Source organism: Solanum tuberosum, unplaced genomic scaffold, assembly GCF_000226075.1.
Source record: "Solanum tuberosum cultivar DM 1-3 516 R44 unplaced genomic scaffold, SolTub_3.0 scf00793, whole genome shotgun sequence".
Taxonomy (NCBI): Eukaryota; Viridiplantae; Streptophyta; class Magnoliopsida; order Solanales; family Solanaceae; genus Solanum; species Solanum tuberosum.
In genome coordinates, this window is record NW_006239703.1 from 78,329 (window position 1) to 96,312 (window position 17,984).

At 29.8% G+C, this 17,984-nt stretch overlaps 1 pseudogene; it reads left to right on the forward strand.

Annotated features, from left to right (window-relative positions):
- Positions 1–1,362: 1,362 nt before the first annotated feature.
- Positions 1,363–7,697, forward strand: LOC107059051 (EIN3-binding F-box protein 1-like; annotated as a pseudogene).
- Positions 7,698–17,984: the final 10,287 nt, after the last annotated feature.

Below are 17,984 nucleotides of genomic sequence, written 5' to 3' on the forward strand. Positions count from 1 at the left end.
CCAACAGGGGTTCTAAAGTTTCCCCCTTGGCGTGGCACGTCTCTCAGAGTGCCAGCAGGCCCCTTCTGAAGTTTTTGGTCTGGCGCTCCGCGCCTCTCAGAGCGCCAAGAGCGCCAAGTTTTCCCATTTCTTCCCCACTTTTTCATACATGTTCCATGGTAATGTACCTATGTTTTATAGTTGTTTTCGACCCTCCAAGGTACGTCTAAACGTCAAGAACTCATCCATAACATGTGATCAAACACCTTAAATCCATAAATCCAATTCAAGGAGAGTTAGTTTCCAAGTCAAGAGTTAAGCCTAGAAGTTAAGTAAGTCAAAGCAAGTTTTTCAAAGTTGTTCAAGAGTCTTTAGTGAACGTCTTAACTTCATTTCAAGACTCAAGTTTCAAGTCAAGTAAAAGAGTATAGAGTTCCAAGTTAAGTATAGAGTTTCAAATTAAGAAAAGAGTATAAAGTTTCGAGTTAAGCCAAGAGTAAAGAATCCAGTTCATTTTCTCAAAAGTTATTAGGGAACTAAGTATTCCCAAAGAAGTTTATAAATGTTTTCACATTTAGGATGAGAGGAAACGGATATTTCCAAAAGATTTTTGAGAAGTTTGAGTACTATCTCTTTTTGAGAAAAGATGAGTTTTGCGAAAGAGTTTCTAAAACATGATTAGTATGACAAATCGAGTATGTCATCAATGTTTAAACAGTATGGTCTCTAGATATACCATCAATGTTTAAGCAGTATGAATATCCCGAGTCATCAATGATCATATTAAAATATGGTTTTGATATGTTCTTTTTAGAAAGAGTTTTCAAGAAAAAGGAACTATGTTTCCAAATGTTTCCTATATCACGGCAAGGTATAGGATGGTCCTTGGGCAACGTGAGGTAAAATTTTGTATCATTAGCTTTCTATATCACGATAAGGTATAGGATCAACAGGTATACGAAACCGCCTTTAGGATCAACAGGTATACGAAACCTCAGAATCTTCAAATTTTCAAAAACACATAATAGAGCAAAAAAATAGTACAATTATCTAAAGGTTAAGTATTCAACACCATTTTTTGTATTAATAACTTGATTGATTTGTCCTCTTATTATAACTTTATTCTTTAGAAATTTCATTTTCTAGCATATACTCTAAATAGTTTTTTTAAAAATAATGTTGATATTTCTTTTTACACAAGGGGTTGTTCCTCTTGAAGATAATTAATAGTTAGAGTATTACTTTTTCTTTCATTTTTGAATATTTTTGCATGATGTGGCATTTAATTTTCATAATTACTCCACGTATCTTTTAAGCATACATAGTCCTCTTCTTGTTTTAAAAAATATTCGGCTATTTTCTCTTCCTTGCAGATATTGCATGATGGGATATTATGTTGATGCACCAGTGGATTGGTGTTGTGAAGAATTTGATATTGGAAAAGGGATAATGTTTTCATCGAGTGGACTAGAAATTGTGCATTATGAGGGACCCAGGTTACCTACCTCTGAAAAGATTTGTCAGAGTACTGTGCAACCAAAGAAACATAGTAAGTTTCCTGGTGGACATCATATTAACTGGGAAAAGGAGGTACGGACAGGGAAAATGAGATATCTACATGTTGAAGAAGCACTTGGTCTATCATCAAGCATCAAGAAATATGGATCTCCGCGGATAAATACGGTCATCTCAAGAGTTTTGTCAACCAAATCCATGGCAACTGTGGCTCGAGGGATTATTGGCAAGCCTAGAGCTCAAATTTCAAACTCTTTTCGTGAGAAGAGCAAATTGCAACCGCCTTTAGGATCAACAGGTATACGAAACCTCAGAATCTTCAAATTTTCAAAAACACTTAATAGAGCAAACAAATAGTACAATTATCTAAAGGTTAAGTGTTCCCCACAATATTTCGTACTAATAACTTGATTTGATTTGTCCTCTTCTTATACCTTTATTCTTTAGAAATTTCATTTTCTAGCAAATACTCTCAATAGTTTTTTTTCAAAAAAATGTTGATATATCATTTTACACAAGTGGTTGTTCCTCTTGAAGAAACTTGCTAGTCATATTATCAGTTTTTCTTTCCTTTTTGAATCTTTTTGCATGATGTGGCATTTAATTTTCATAATTACTCCATGTATTTTTTATGCATACATAGTCCTCTTCTTGTTTTAAAAAATATTCTGCTATCTTCTCTTCCTTTCAGATATTGCATGATGGGCTATTATGTTGATGCACCAGAGGATTGGTGTTGTGAAGAATGTGATATTGGAAAATGGATAATATTTTCATCGAGTGGACTAGAAAATGTCCATTATGAGGGACCCAGGTTACCTGCCTCTAAAAAGATTTGTCAGAGTACTATGCAACCAAAGAAACATAGTAAGTTTCCTGGTGGACATCGTATTAACTGGAAAAGGAGGTACGGACTGGGAAAATGAGATATCTACATGTTGAAGAAGCATTTGGTCTATCATCAAACATCAACAACTATGAATCTCCGTGGATAAACACGGTCTCCTCAAGATTTGTGTCAACCAAATCGATGGCAACCGTTGCTCGAGGGATTTTTAGCAAGCCTAGAGCTCAAATTTCAAATCTTTTCGTAAGAAGAGCAAAGTGCAACGGCCTTTAGGATCAATAGGCAATACGAAACCTCAGAATCATCAAATTGCCAAAAACACTAAACAGACCAAAAAAAATAGTACAATTATCTAATGGTAAAGTGTTCACCACCATATTTTGTATTAATAACTTGATTTGATTTGTCCTCTTATTATACCTTTATTCTTTAGAAATTTCATTTTCTAGCACATACTCTAAATAGTTTTTTTAAAATAATGTTGATATATCTATTTTGTTGGGGTACATCCAAGCCGATAGGGACGCCATTAATATCTCTAAAATAATGAGTAGGGCACTGAAAAATATATGACATAATGATAATCAGAATGTGTACTGCTTAGTCAGATGATAATTTATCTGAACTCTCTTCCTTTTTGCATTTCAGGGAAGTTTTGACATCTTAGGTTCTTTTGAATTTGTACCTGGGATGCTCAATAGTTGTATTCAGGCTCATCCTTCTTTTAGAGCTAGACGTAAGGTGTATGAGTTCTCAAGCCTTTTGCCTGATACTCTTAAATTTGAACTAGATCGTCGTGGCAATATCTGGGAAAGTCTATTCAACAATCATATTCTGGGTAAAGAAGATATAGGACTGTATTTCTTTGCAAGTGAGAAAGAAAGGTCAGCTTCTTCCTTATATATCTATCCGCAAAGGGTTATTGTTGAGGGAAAATATCTATCAAAATGATAGCTTATATAGGATGGTCTTTGTCTGATGTTTTTGATCTTCAATTTTTTCAGAAAATGGTACTTTTTTCCAAGTTGCATATCTAAGTCCAAGACAATCATCTTTGCTTTTATCACGTTGGTGAAATGGAAAGAGGATTTGTGTCACTACCACTTTTGAAAATTTTCAGCAAAAAAATCATACTACCATTGAAATCCTGTATGATAAATACCTCTTTGAAGTATTTAGATGTCTTCCAAGTGGCCAAGAGACAAGTGTTTGTGCTTGTGTTTCCAAGCGATGGCTCATACTTTTAAGAAACATTCCCAAGGATGAGATTAAAAATCTAATGGATATCTTGCAAGGTCTCTTGTTAATAGGAAATCCACAGATGTCAGACTTGCTACTATTGCCATTGGAACTGCAAACCATGGAGGTTTAGCAAAGCTATCTATTCAGGAAAACAACATTTGTCGTGGTGTGACTGATATTTGTCTCAAGGATATTGCTCGAGGTTGCCACCTCAACTGATTAGAGAAAATAACAATAACGAATCAAGTTGCCCTTTGCCTTAAATGAATTCACACGCGGCCACCAACTTTCCCAAAAGGCATAATACACAAATGTGCCCTTTAACTTGGCCTCATTTTACGTTTATGTTCTCCAACTTTGGATATGCACAAGTAGACACTTCAACTTGTATAAAGTAGAACAAGTAAACGCACGAGTCCTAGATGGCACAATACACGTAGGACACCACGTAGGACAAAAAAAGACATGTAGGATGCCATGTAGGACATGTGTGTCTATTTGTTCAACTTTATACAAGTTTAAGTGTCTACTTGTGCACACCCAAAGTTGAAGGGTATAAATGTGATTTGAAGCCAAGTTAAAGGGCATATTTATGTATTATGCCTTCCCAAAATAAAGGGAGATGTGTTGCTTACTGCTCATGAAAACATCCGACCTATACTATAGTCAAGTTGTTCACGTATCTTATCTGCTTTCCTTCTATTCATCATACTGTTAGTTTTGAACCAGTGAAAAATGGGCCCTACTCTCAGGGAACTTTTCTTGTGGAATGTGTCTACTATTGGTGATGAAGGCTTGGTGTCATATGTTAGAGAAGCTTGGTATTTTCCAATGGATAATAAATAGACGTATGTTCTTGTTTAATTATGTTTGCCACCTCGACCGAATCAGATAAAACAACAATGTCGAATCAAGTTGCCCTTTACCTTGAAAGAATTCACAAGCGGCCACCAACTTTCCCAAAATAAAGGGAGATTTGCTGCTTACTGCGAACAGAAACATCTGACCTATACTATAGTCAAGTCGTTCGCCTATCTTTCTGATTTGCCTTCCGTCTATTCATTATATTTTTTGCTATGACCCATTGAAAAAGGGTCGTACTCTGAGAGAACTCTCCTTGTGGAATGTGTCTTTTGTTGGTGATGAAGACTTATTTAAGATTTCTCATGGGTGTCATCTGTTAGAGAAGCTTGATCTTTTTCAATGGCTAATAAATAGAGGTATGTTCTTAATTCATTGAGGTTGCCACCTTGACCAGATCAGAGTACACAACAATGTCGAATCAAGCCGCCCTTTGCCTTGAAAGAATTCACACGCGGCCACCAGCTTTCCTAAAAGAAGGGGAGATCTGCTGATTACTGCTCACAGAAACATCCAACCTATACTATAGTCAAGTCGTTCGCCTAATTTTTTGATTTTCCTTCCATCTATTCATTATATTTTTGGCTTTGACGCTGTGAAAAATGGGCCCTACTCTCAAAGAACTTTCCTTATGGAATGTGTCTTTTGTTGGTGATGAAGGCATATTTGAGATATCTCATGGTGTCATCTATTAGAGAAGCTTGATCTTTTCCAATGGCCAATAAATAGAGGTATGTTATAGATTCATTAAGGTTGCCACCTCGACTAGATCAAAGTAAACAATAATGTTGAATCAGGCAGCCCTTTGCCTTGAAAGAATTCACACACGGCCACCAGCTTTCCCAAAATATGGGGAGATGTTCTGCTTACTACTCACGAGACATCTGACCTATACTATAGTCGAGTCGTTCACATATATTTCTGATGATTTCCATCTAATCATTTTATTTTTGGCTTTGACACGGTGAAAAATGGGCCCTACTCTCAGAGAACTTTCCTTGTGGAATGTGGTTTTTGTTGGTGATGAAGGCTTAGTTGAGATTGCTCATGGGTGTCATCTGTTAGTGTAACTTGATCTTCTCCAATGGCCACTAAATAAAGGTATATTCTTGATTCATTGAGGTTTCCACCTCGACCAGATCAGGGTAACAACAATGTCAAATCAGGCCGCCCTTTGCCTCAAAAAAATTCACACGCGGCCACCAGCTTTCCAAAAATAAGGGGAGATATGTTGCATACTACTCACAAAAACATCCGACCTATACTATAGTCAAGTCGTTCACGTATATTTCTGATGCTTTCCTTCTATTTATCATATTTTTAGCTTTGACCCAGTGAAAAATGAGCCCTACTCTCAAGGAACTTTCCTTGTGAAATGTGTCCAAATGTTGGTGATGAAGGCTTATTTGAGATTGCTCATGGGTGTCATATGTTTAAAAAGCTTGATCTATTCCAATGGCTAATGAATAGAGGTATGTTCTTATTTCATTGAGGTTTCCACCTCGACCGAATCAAACTAAACAACAATGTCGAATTAGGCCGCCCTTCGCCTTGAAAGAATTCACATACGGCTACTAGATTTCCAAAAATAATAGGAAATTTGTTGTTTACTGCTCACAGAGATATCCGACCTATACTATAATCAAGTCAATCACCTATCTTTCTGATCTACTTCCCTTTTAGTCATCATATTTTTGTCTTATGTTGGTGATGAAGGCTTATTTGAGATTTCTCATGGGTGTCATCTTTTAGAGAGGCTTGATCTTTTCCAATGGCTAATAAATAAGGGTATGTTCTTGTTTCATTGAGGTTTCCACCTCAACCAAATCAGAGTAAACAACAATATCGAATCAAGCCGCCCTTTGCCTTGAAAGAATTCACACGCGGCCACCAGCTTTCCCAAAATAAGGGGAGATTTGTTGCTTACTACCCACGGAAACATCGAACCTATACTATAGTCTAATAGTTCACCTACCTTTCTTATCCACTTTCCTTTTATTCATTATATTTTTGGTTTTGACCCGGTGAAAAATGGGTCGTACTCTTAGAGAACTTTCCTTGTGGAATGTGTTTTTGTTGGTGATGAAGACTTATTTGAGATTGCTCATGGGTGCATGTCATATGTTAGAGATGTTTGATCTTTTCCAATGGCTAATAAATAGAGGTATGTTCTTGATTCTTTGACTTTGCTACCTCGACCAGATCAGAGCAAAAAACAATGTTGAATCAGGCCTCCCTTTTCATTAAATGAGTTCACACGCGGCCACCAGTTTTCCTAAAATAAGGAGAGATCTACTGCTTACTACTCACGAAAGCAACCGAGCTATACTATATTCAAGTTGTTCACGTATACTTTTTATTCTTTCCTTCTATTCGTCATATTTTTAGCTTTGACATAGTGAAAATTGGCCCTACTCTCAGGGAACTTTCCTCGTGAAGTGTGTCTACTATTGATGATGAAGGCTTATTTGAGATTGTTCATGGGTGTCATCTGTTAGAGAATCTTGATCTTTTCCAATGCCCAAGAATTACTAATAAGTCTTTGTTAGATATAGCATAGAATTGTCTCAATCTTAACTCTTTGTCGATAAATGATTGTTCATATATTGGGAATGAGTCTCTCAAAATTGTGGGTGAATATTGCCCGAACCTTAAGCATGTTGGATTAAAAAATTGTCCACTCGTTGGGGATCAAGGAATTGTGGATCTCTTTTACTTAATTGGTCGTGTTTTAACAAGAGTAAAACTCGTGGAACTAAACATAAACGACATCTCTCTAGATATTATCTCAAATTATGGAACTGCACTGACACATCTATCTCTTGTTGATCGTCAAAGAGTAGAACAGAGGGGTTTCTGGGTCTTGGGTAATAATCATCGTCTACAAAAGCTGGAGGCTCTTTTAATAAGTGCCTACTATGGAGTCAATAATTTGGGTCTTCGAGTTATATGTAAAGGTTGTCCGAATCTGAAGCTAATTTGCATCCAAAAAAGACGTGTGCTTTCAGATTATGGATTGGTTGCTTGTGTCAAAGCTTTAGTCTCACTTTAGAGTATTCAGTTAGAGGAATGTCACCTGATTACCCAAGCCAGGCTTTATGGTATACTTTTGAACTGTAAATCTAATTTGATGGCGATGAATTTAAATGGGTGTATCAGTGTTACAGACATATCAGTTTCAAAATTAGTCGAGGGACATGGAAAACCTTTGAAGTCTCTAATCGTAGATGATTGCAGATATGTTCTTACTTAGTTTTAAGTTATTCCAAATGTTTCATGACGTTCAGCATCAGTGTTATGCTTGTGATGATTTGGTCATGTCCGGGTCTTATGCATTTGTGTATTTTTATGATAGTAATATCAGTGAATTTAATTTCAAAATTTTCAATTATAATTTCTTGCATTGTCCAATTTTTGCGACTAAAAAAACATTTTTATTTACTAAACTAAATAAAGACGAAACGTTAATTGGTTATAAATCTCTTAATACAAGTAACAGTACTATCTAAGAATGATAACTTTTTAGCTTGCCTTGTATGTAACAGAGTGAAAGTTGGATCAAAGCACCACAAGAGGTGATTTACAATAAATTAGCCCATCAACATAAATTTTTTCATGGTAAATTTTATTAATAAATAATACATTTAGCTTAAATAAAATAATGAAAATTTGTATAGGTGATTTCAAACTTATTCAAGAGTTGTTACGATGATCGGGTGTCTTGTCCCGACATTCCTCCTTGTTTTAGAGGCTTCATAGACAGTTAGTAGTTCAGTTGTCTTTACAATGTTATTTCTTATATTAAGACTTGAGTTGCCTTTATGGCCAGTGAATGTTTCCATTTATACATTCTAAGTTTTGAGTTATAAAAGTTGTATTTTAAGTCTTCCGCTGAGTAAGTAAGCCAGGCCAAGGGTTCGCTTGGGGCCAGCAATGGTTCTCGAGTGCCAATCCCACCCAGGGTGTAGGCTCAGGGTGTGACAAGTATGAATGAATGATATTATGCCATGAATCAATACTTGATTGTATGATTATGAGAATGTACACTATGAGTGTAATTGTGGCTTATTGAATGGATCGGGTGTTACGTTCCAACACACTAACTTGGATCCGGTGCCACATTTTGGCTTATATATGGGATCGGGTGTCACGTCCGGCACACTAACTTGGATCGGGTACCACGTTCCGGTACACTAACATGTTTGTGTGTGGGTTCTATGAGAGGACAATTGACTTATCATATAAATGTATTATTGAGAATGTAGAATTGTACATTGATCCTGAAATGATGACTAATATTGTATATGTTCTGTATATGCCTGTTTTATAATATTGTGGTTATTTGCATGTGTTTCATCTATTGGGATAGCCGCGTAATCCTACCAATACACTGTGGGATACTGCACTTGCTCGTTCTTTGTTGAGTACAGGGAATCTTCACGCGGCTACTGACAGGCCTTGTTTAGAAGATCAGTGAGCAATCGAATTTAAGGGTGAGTCAGTTCTTCTGGGCTGCCATGAGTTCTTCTTTTGTTTATGTTCACATCTTCGGACGTAGACTAGTGCTTTAGATTCCTTGTGTTAGTGTTGGGTTGTTCCCCTTCTTATTTAGACTTATGGTTCTTGTTGGAGTTATGGTACATTGACTTTCAGGTTCTAGGCATTATTTCCGCATTTGGCTGTTAGACTTTTGTTGGAGCTTATGGGAACTCCCTATTTTCCTTTTCTTAGACATTTAAACCTGATTCTGTATCTTTTAATGTCTAGTTCTTGGGTTAGTTGATTAGTATTAATGATTCTCCCACCGGAGGGTTAGTGTGAGTGTCAATCACGACGATTTGGGTCGTAACAATAATTGCATAAAACAAGGATGTACAAAATAATGAATTCTGGTGATCAATTTTAAAAAAGTACTATAAGTAAATTAATTAATATATAACACATAAAAATAAGTTATCAAATTACTATATCACATAAAATAAATTATTTTTAGTGCAAAAAAAAAAAACTGAGAGATGAAAAAAGGGACCATCTTCTATTCCTTTAATTTACTAGAACTCTCTTCTTTTATTTTATAGATTTTTAGATATTTCTAGATTTTTTAAATATGTTTTTTTTTCCTTAGTAAACATGTATATCTTAACATAGTATTAAAAAATATAATCTAATTTTATATAAATAATTAATTTATTATTTTTAATACTAATTAGATAAAGTTAATAAATTATAAGTACCATCAACATGCTATTATCAAGAAAAAAGAATGTTGTTGAGCTTTATAAGTCAAGTTTCAAATCATCATCACTTCCAGGAAAAGTAAAAAAGAAAAATTTTAAAAAAATTATGACAGTTTTTCTTTTAATTATAAATTACATATTTGTAATATTTAATAATTTATTTAAAATAAATAGAAAATGAAACCATATGCACCATAATTTCCCATAAAAATAGTATTTATTATTAAAAAATAAAATCAACTTAAAAGATTCTTTATTTAAAAATAAACATTTATAAAAAAATATTACAAAATTATATTTTTCAATAAAACAAAAAAAGCACTTGCATGTAGTTGCAGTTAATTATTTTAAAATTAGTGGATTAGTTTAAAATAAGTTAGTGGGATCAGCTTTAAATTTATGTAAATATTGTTATCTTTTTAATTTTGAGTTACGTTAAAGGGAAGTAGTGAATTCCTAAAATATAGGTAAATGGATTAAGATATTTTTACTTCCAATTTAAAATTCCACACTTCAAATAATTTTAATTTATAAATTAAAATTTAACAAAAAAGTAATATACTAAAAACAGTTAATTATAATTTAACAAAAAAAATACAATAAAAACAAAACAAAGAGTTAACAAAAACTCCTGTTAAAAAACCCACTTTCCCTATATTTCCTCTCCAGTTCACACTTTACTAACAATTAAATTATTTTTTTAGATAAATTGATTTCAAAATTTAAAAAATAATATCACATTGGTGAAGAAAAATAAAAAAAAAATGCTAAAAAGTTTAGAAAAAAGATAAATGTAATTGGAGGTCTTAAAAAGGTACCATGTCATCTTGTTTATATCTAATATTCTAACTTTATATATAGATAGATATATTGGTTGTAATTAAATAATACAGAGAAAATAACTTCAAATATTTTTTTAAAAAGTTGTTATTTTAAAATTTATAATTAGAAGAGGTCAAAAAAAGAAGAGAAAATGAAAAATTAATTTATTAAGAGTGGAAATTATAAAGATTTGAGTTATGGATAGTTACTCCTTATAAATTAGTATGTGAGGAGTTTTTGTTGTAAATGTTTTTCCATTAATAAAAATTTGTTAGTATTACCAACAAGGGCTGTGGTGGAGTGGTAAGTACTCCTTCATCCTTAACCAAGAGGTCTCAGGTTTGAGCCTCCTTGGGTACGGAGTCGCCTTTGTAAAGGAGCGTTTTACCCCCAATGTGGGACTTCCCGGCGTGTTACATATTTTTTTTATGTTTCTCATTTACAATAATTGAGAGAAGTTAAGGAAATAACATTTTTTAGTTTTGATATAATTAATGTGACTAAAGGGAAATTTTTTATTCAATCTTTTCAATAATAATTTGTTTATTAATTAAAAGTTTTAAAAATACTAAAAAGATGATTTACTTATTAATTTATTTATTTATTATGTGACTGTTTTTTAATATGATAAACTATATCATATATTTTTAGGGGTAGCACTATGAATAGCTATGAGAAATGTATCTTGTGTAATATTATCTCTTTCCAGTGTGACAGAAATTAAAATATTAATTAGATCTTGGCAAACAGATATACACAAAGATGAAATCGTACAACTTTTCATCTTCATTCATTCACATAAAAATAATAAGAAGAAGAGCAAAGTTAAATAGGTAAATAATGTTAATTGAGCTTTCTAATACGTTGATTAGTAGAGTTTCATAATTTAATTTTTGTTTAATAACAGGAAATTATATATCTAATAAAAATAAAAATAAAAAGAATAGAATAATATTAATTGAAATCAAAACAATACATGAATGAATCTTCAAAATATTTGAAAATCATTCAAACTTTTGTACTAATATGACTACCTCTCTTGATGAAATCTTTCGAGATAATTAAGCTTCCTTCTTTATTATGATGAACTTGTACCAAACTAATGTGAACATCCATGTGATGAATCTTCAAGAATATATCTATGATCTTTATCAAAATGAAGACCATATGGTGACATTATTAAGTACATGATTGATGAAAAAGATGAAGAAAAAAATAATTAAAAAGAGGAAAAAACTATACTAATAAAAAGAAAGAATGAGAAAATGAAAATGAACATTGAACATAGATAATTGTTATTTATAAATTGTGTAAACCATAAGAATAATTAGAAATGAGTTGAAGAGACATATTATTTAAGTAGGGAATGTAAATAGATAGAGGTTTTGTTGTAACTTATTAGATATAATTAGAATAGTAAATATGATTGAATTTTTTAATTAACAAACAAATTATTTAATGAAAAGAAATGAAAAAGAAAGCCAAAAAAAGGAGAAAAAGGATAAATAGGAATGAAGACCATAGAGAGGTGCTACATCACCTTGTCTATGTTTCTCCTTTAAGATAGTTGTTATTTATAGATTGTGTAAATCATAAGAATAATTAGAAATGAGTTAAGGAGACATATTATTTAAGTAGGGAATGTAAATAGATGGAGGTTTTGTTGTAACCTATTAGATATAATTAGAATAGTAAATATGATTGAATTTTTTAATTAATAAACAAATTATTTAATGAAAAGAAATGAAAAAAGGCAAAAAAAAAAAGGAGTAAAAGGACAAATAGGAATGAAAGTCATAGAGATGTGTCATATCACCTTGTCTATGTTTATGATTATTAACTTTTTAATTTTGAGTTAAGTTAAAGGAAAGTGGTGAATTCCTAAAATATAGTTAAATTGATTAAGATTTTTCTACTTCCAATTTAAAATTCCATAATTCAAATAATTTTAATTTATAAATTATAATTTAACAAAAAAGTAATATACTAAAAACTGTTAATTATAATTTAACAAAAAAAATAATACAATAAAAACAAAACAAAGAGTTAACAGAAACTCCTATTAAAAAACCCACTTTCCCTATATTTCCTCTCCAGTTCACACTTTACTAACAGTTAAATTTTTTCTTTAGATAAATTGATTTCAAAATTTAAATAATATAACTGAAACATAAAAAAATAAAAATTAAGTGAAAAGCATTATCCGTAACACACAGTAACCGTATGAATTACTGAATTGCAATACTCAATTAGAAAGTTACCATAGTTAATATGACTTTTTTCTATTCTTTTTATTTTTATTTAAAAAAAAAAAAAAAAACAGGATTAATTCTTCCTACACAGTTTTTTTTTTTTATTGTTCTCATCAAATTTAATCTTCTTCCAATGATTATACTTTTGGTGAGCTCAATTAAGATGGATAGATCATTTCTTGTGAATTTGGTAATATATATTTGTAGCTAATCATTTTTTAAAAACACATATATTTAAGTGTTTATTTTTTAATTATAATAATTAAATAGTTGAAAATGTTTACATCTTAATTCAAATTTAAAATAGCTGCATTAACTCTAAACTAATAAACTATACATAATTTATTTATTTATAAATTTTTTCTCAACTTAAACTCCGTTTTTTTTTTTTTAAGTTTAAAATGGAAAAACAATTGCATTTGCTTTTTTAAAAAAATAAAAACTTTTATTTTTAAAATACAAATCTTTCGGAGGTTTGTCCTAAAAATGTCAATTTTTTGTTGATTATTTGGTAGTAATATTTTTGGTTAGAAGTGTGTGTGTGTATATATATATATATATATATATATATAATTGAAAANNNATATATATATATATAATTGAAAAGCAATTAACAATAATTTAAAATTTAAGTAGATGTAAACAAATGAATTTTAGAAATGCGATTTTATATTTTTTGGAAATACGGTTTCAAAAGTATAGGATCTGAAACATATAAGAACGTGTGTAACTTCCTTTTGAAACTGAAAAGGTTGTGTGATTTTTAATTTTAAAAATATTTCTATTTAATTATTTCTTGGATATTTAAAATTAGTAAACTAAACCGCGCGAAGCACGGTATATTATATTACTTAGAGTAGAGACTTGTTCCCTGCTAAACAAATTAATTAAGGAAAAAAATCTTAACATTAAATTGACACCAAGAGAAATCAAATTTTTTTAAATGATATAATAATGGTGTAATATTTTTAAAAAAGTTAAAAATTTGAAATTAGTATACCAAAGCTTTTAATAAAGCATTATGCTCTCTCCTAATTAACATCAATTCAAACACAATGTCATTTATGAAAGAAATTTATTATTATTTAAAATAAGTAAAAAAAAAAACTAAATGGAATATATTTTTATGAAACTATAGAATAAGAAGAAGAAAGTAGAAGACTTATTATTTCTCTTGAGGTATGATATTACATTCAAGAGGACCCCTCTATTTATAGGGAAAATCTAACTTGATCCCCAAATAGGATTCCTAACCATATCTGACTCCACGTAATAGACATTTACTATAATACAAATATTTTATAACATATATAAAGTATTCACAATTTATTAATCAAAATTCATACGCATAAAGAAATAGTTAATAACCTTGTTTTGATAACCCATAATAATCATATACAAAATTTCATTATCGACAACTCATTAAAATTTCATTAAAAGAAGGTCCGATATTTCCATAAAACATTCATGATTCTAATAATTTCAAATTATTATAATTATCATCGAAAAAAATAAAATTCTCAACCTAAATAACTTATGGAGAAAGTACATTTAATTTTCAAAATTCTTTTTAATTTTCAAATTCAAATATTTCAAGTTTTAATTATTCACATTTAATTTAGGTTCATACATTCCTATATAAATTTTCACCACTTAGGAGTTTTAAATCTTTTAAAGTACTTGATTTTCGTATACTTTTATTTTTGTTTAAAAAATAGTAACCAAAAAAAATAACAATTCAAGAAAAAATTAATTCTTTCTGTATATATTTCCAAAAATTATGATGTTTCTTTGTATATCTTTAATAAATCTAATTACATGTACATTTTTTAAATACTTTTTATCTTTATTTTTTCCTCACCCTTTTTCACTTCTTTCTTCTACCCGTTCCTTTTCTTTAAAAAAATTGTCAAATATATGTTCTTACTTCTTTTTTTGCAACTTCTTAATAGTAAATATAAGTAATCAAAAGATAATATTATATAGTTTCAATATAAGAAAATAAAACAAAATATTAAAATAGCACATAAAATATATTATAGAATATGAAGAGGTATAAATATTATACACATTAATTATTTCAAAAGGTTAGTGAGATTAATAAGAAAAACAATTGGGTAAATAGCTACTACATACCTAAAAAAGAAAAGTTTTTTTGATTTCTTAATTAGTAACACAACACAAATTTAAGATTTTCTCAAAATCAATATTTTTGTTTTTACATCAATAGTCCACTTACGTTTCCATTAATTAAAATTAGAACTTCAACTCCTCTTTTAGGAAAGTTCAAAATTCCATTACTTTACTAATAGAAGATAGTAGTTGGAGTAAAAAGCTAAATCCTTCTGCATCAAACAAAGATATATAAGTTAGATTGTGTCTCTACTTTTAAATAATTGAATATAATAAGCAGTTTTCAAATTCCAAATTATCTAATAAAAAAAAAGAGCACAATAAAATAAATAGAAGCAGAAAAATATTATTTTTCAATTTAAAGGGTAAATATAATGACCTTATAAAGATTATATTTAACACTACACGCTTCTTGATGCAGATGCCATAATCTGAAAAATTTAGCAAACGTAAGTAAAAAACACTCATACATGGGATTCAAAAGTGTAATCTATTCACAGACAAATTTTGTCATATAGAAATGAATATATTTAGATATGCTAGGAAGATGACACATACAAATAAGCCCAACTTAATATAATCCACACTAATATAGCAGTAAGAATTGTTGTGGTGAGGTAAAGCTTTTGTCTTTTTATATCCTTATTTTGACATGGTAATGCACATTAAAATTGGAGAAATTGAAAAGCCAAAGGTCTGGATACCTGGGTGAAGCAATTACTTGGGCTTTATTGGAAATTATTATTATGTGGGCTTGCTGTATACACAACACTTCTTTACCTATTCTCAATATTTCCCTACTCTTTTATTAAAATACAAAAATCCCTTATTTTCCCCCAATTCAACTTAACCGGATACTTTATTAGTTTAAGTATCCGCCCGTTATTAATTAAAGTATCCGCGCTGCTATATTATGCATCCACCCGTTAATTTAAGTATCCGTGCTGCTATATTATGTATCCGCCCGTTATTAAGTATTCACACTGCTATTAATTTAATAATTGATAACAACAACTTAATAATTTAAGTATCCGCCCGTTATTAATTAAAGTATCCGCGCTGCTATATTATGCATCCACCCGTTAATTTAAGTATCCGTGCTGCTATATTATGTATCCGCCCGTTATTAAGTATTCACACTGCTATTAATTTAATAATTGATAACAACAACTTAATAATTTAAGTATCCGCCCGTTATTAATTAAAGTATCCGCGCTGCTACAACTGTTAGGCATTAACATTACCGTTAGTAAGCATTTCTTTTGTTAGGTTTCTCTTAAACTATTTAATTAGTACAATATTATGGATTAAAAAAATGAAAAAAAATGAGAAAAAAATAAATAGGAATGTTGGCCATAGAGAAGTGCCACATCACCTTCTCTATATTCAGCTTTATATATATATATATATATATATATGATTTTATTCTATAATTATTAAAATCATGCATTTAATTTTATTTTATCTTCTATCTATATATAAATATATAAAGGAGAAACATAGAGAAGGTGATGTGGCACCTCTCTATGGCCTCCATTTATATTTGTCTTTTTTTCACTTCTTTTTTTTACCATTTTTTCTTCATTATTTAAGTATTTTATTTTAATATCTCAAAAAGTCTTCACATTCAATTACTCAACTTTTCACCTACCACTATAATATATATTTAATATCTTTAATAAAATAAAAAATAACTACCAATAACTCACACCTCTTCAACTTATAATCTTAATAATATTCATAACTCTTTTCTTTTCTTTTTTAATTTTCATAACCCCCAAAATTAAATTGATTAGTTTATGACATCTTATGGTATTCCTCCTCTTTTTCTATATAAATTCATATTTTGTAGCAAGAAAAATTCCATTCAAAGTTATTCTTTCACTTCTCCATCACCATATCATATATTAGGGTGAGGAAGAAATGCTAATCATCACATCATATGGTTGCTTTCAACAAAGTCGTAAAGAATCTATGGGTAAAAATGCTTCTTTTAATTTTTTAAATTATATTTTTTACTTTAATAATTTATGTGATGTTATTTATTTTGTTTAGTCAATTTAACTAATCTTTGAAACTAAATTGAATAAACTCAATTCAAATAAAATCATGGAGTAACTAATAATTTCATAATATACTATTTGTGCTTGTAGGGTGAAGAAGAAAGTTGAGGAAGATACAAAGGTAGATTAAATTGTGAATTTTGGAAAAAGATAATGTAGAGTCTTATAATAAAATTATTATTATAGTAATTTTATCTTTTAAGTTTTTCTTTCCTATTCTCTATATTTCATTTATGTACTTTATTGAAGAACTTAAAATATAAAGATTTGTTTTTCTTTTTCTTTTATATGACTATAGTTGTACATACATAATTCATTAGGTTAGTTCTTCCAAATTTTTATTATGATATTTTTTTGCAACATTCTAAAATGAACATTATGAACTCGATGTTACTGTTTATTTGTATGCCGAAGTGCATTCCTAAATATGACACTAAGATTAGAAGCATTTTAAAGAGCAGAAATTTGATAACTTACAAAAAGAAAAAAAACGTTATCCAAGCAATGAATTAAAAAATTGACAACAAGCTTGAGTATTTGTATAATTCTAATGAAAAACTAAAGAAACTAAAAGCATTATATGCAATACTTTCGTTTTAAAAAAAAAGACAAATATCCTATTTATTTTTTTCTTATTTTTTGATAAATTTCACTATATTTTAATTTATTATTATTATTAAAAAAAGTGTCAATTATTACTCTCTCCATTTGTTTCTATTATATATTGTAAAAACTTAAATGTCTCAAAATTTTATTATTCTACTTATTTCTATTCTTTATTGTAAATTTAAAGGTCCTAAATATTTAACTCCAACCTTTCATTCTCCAAGAAGAATGAAAAATTTATATGTATCTATATATATATTATATAAAGCTAAAATATTAAAAAATATTTTGACACCTCTCTTTGGACAATGATCTTTATTATTATTTTTTATTTTTTTAATGTTATAATTTTCACTATATTTCTATTTATAATTACTATTAAAAAATGTGTCAATTACTATTCCCTTCATTAATTTCTATTATTTAT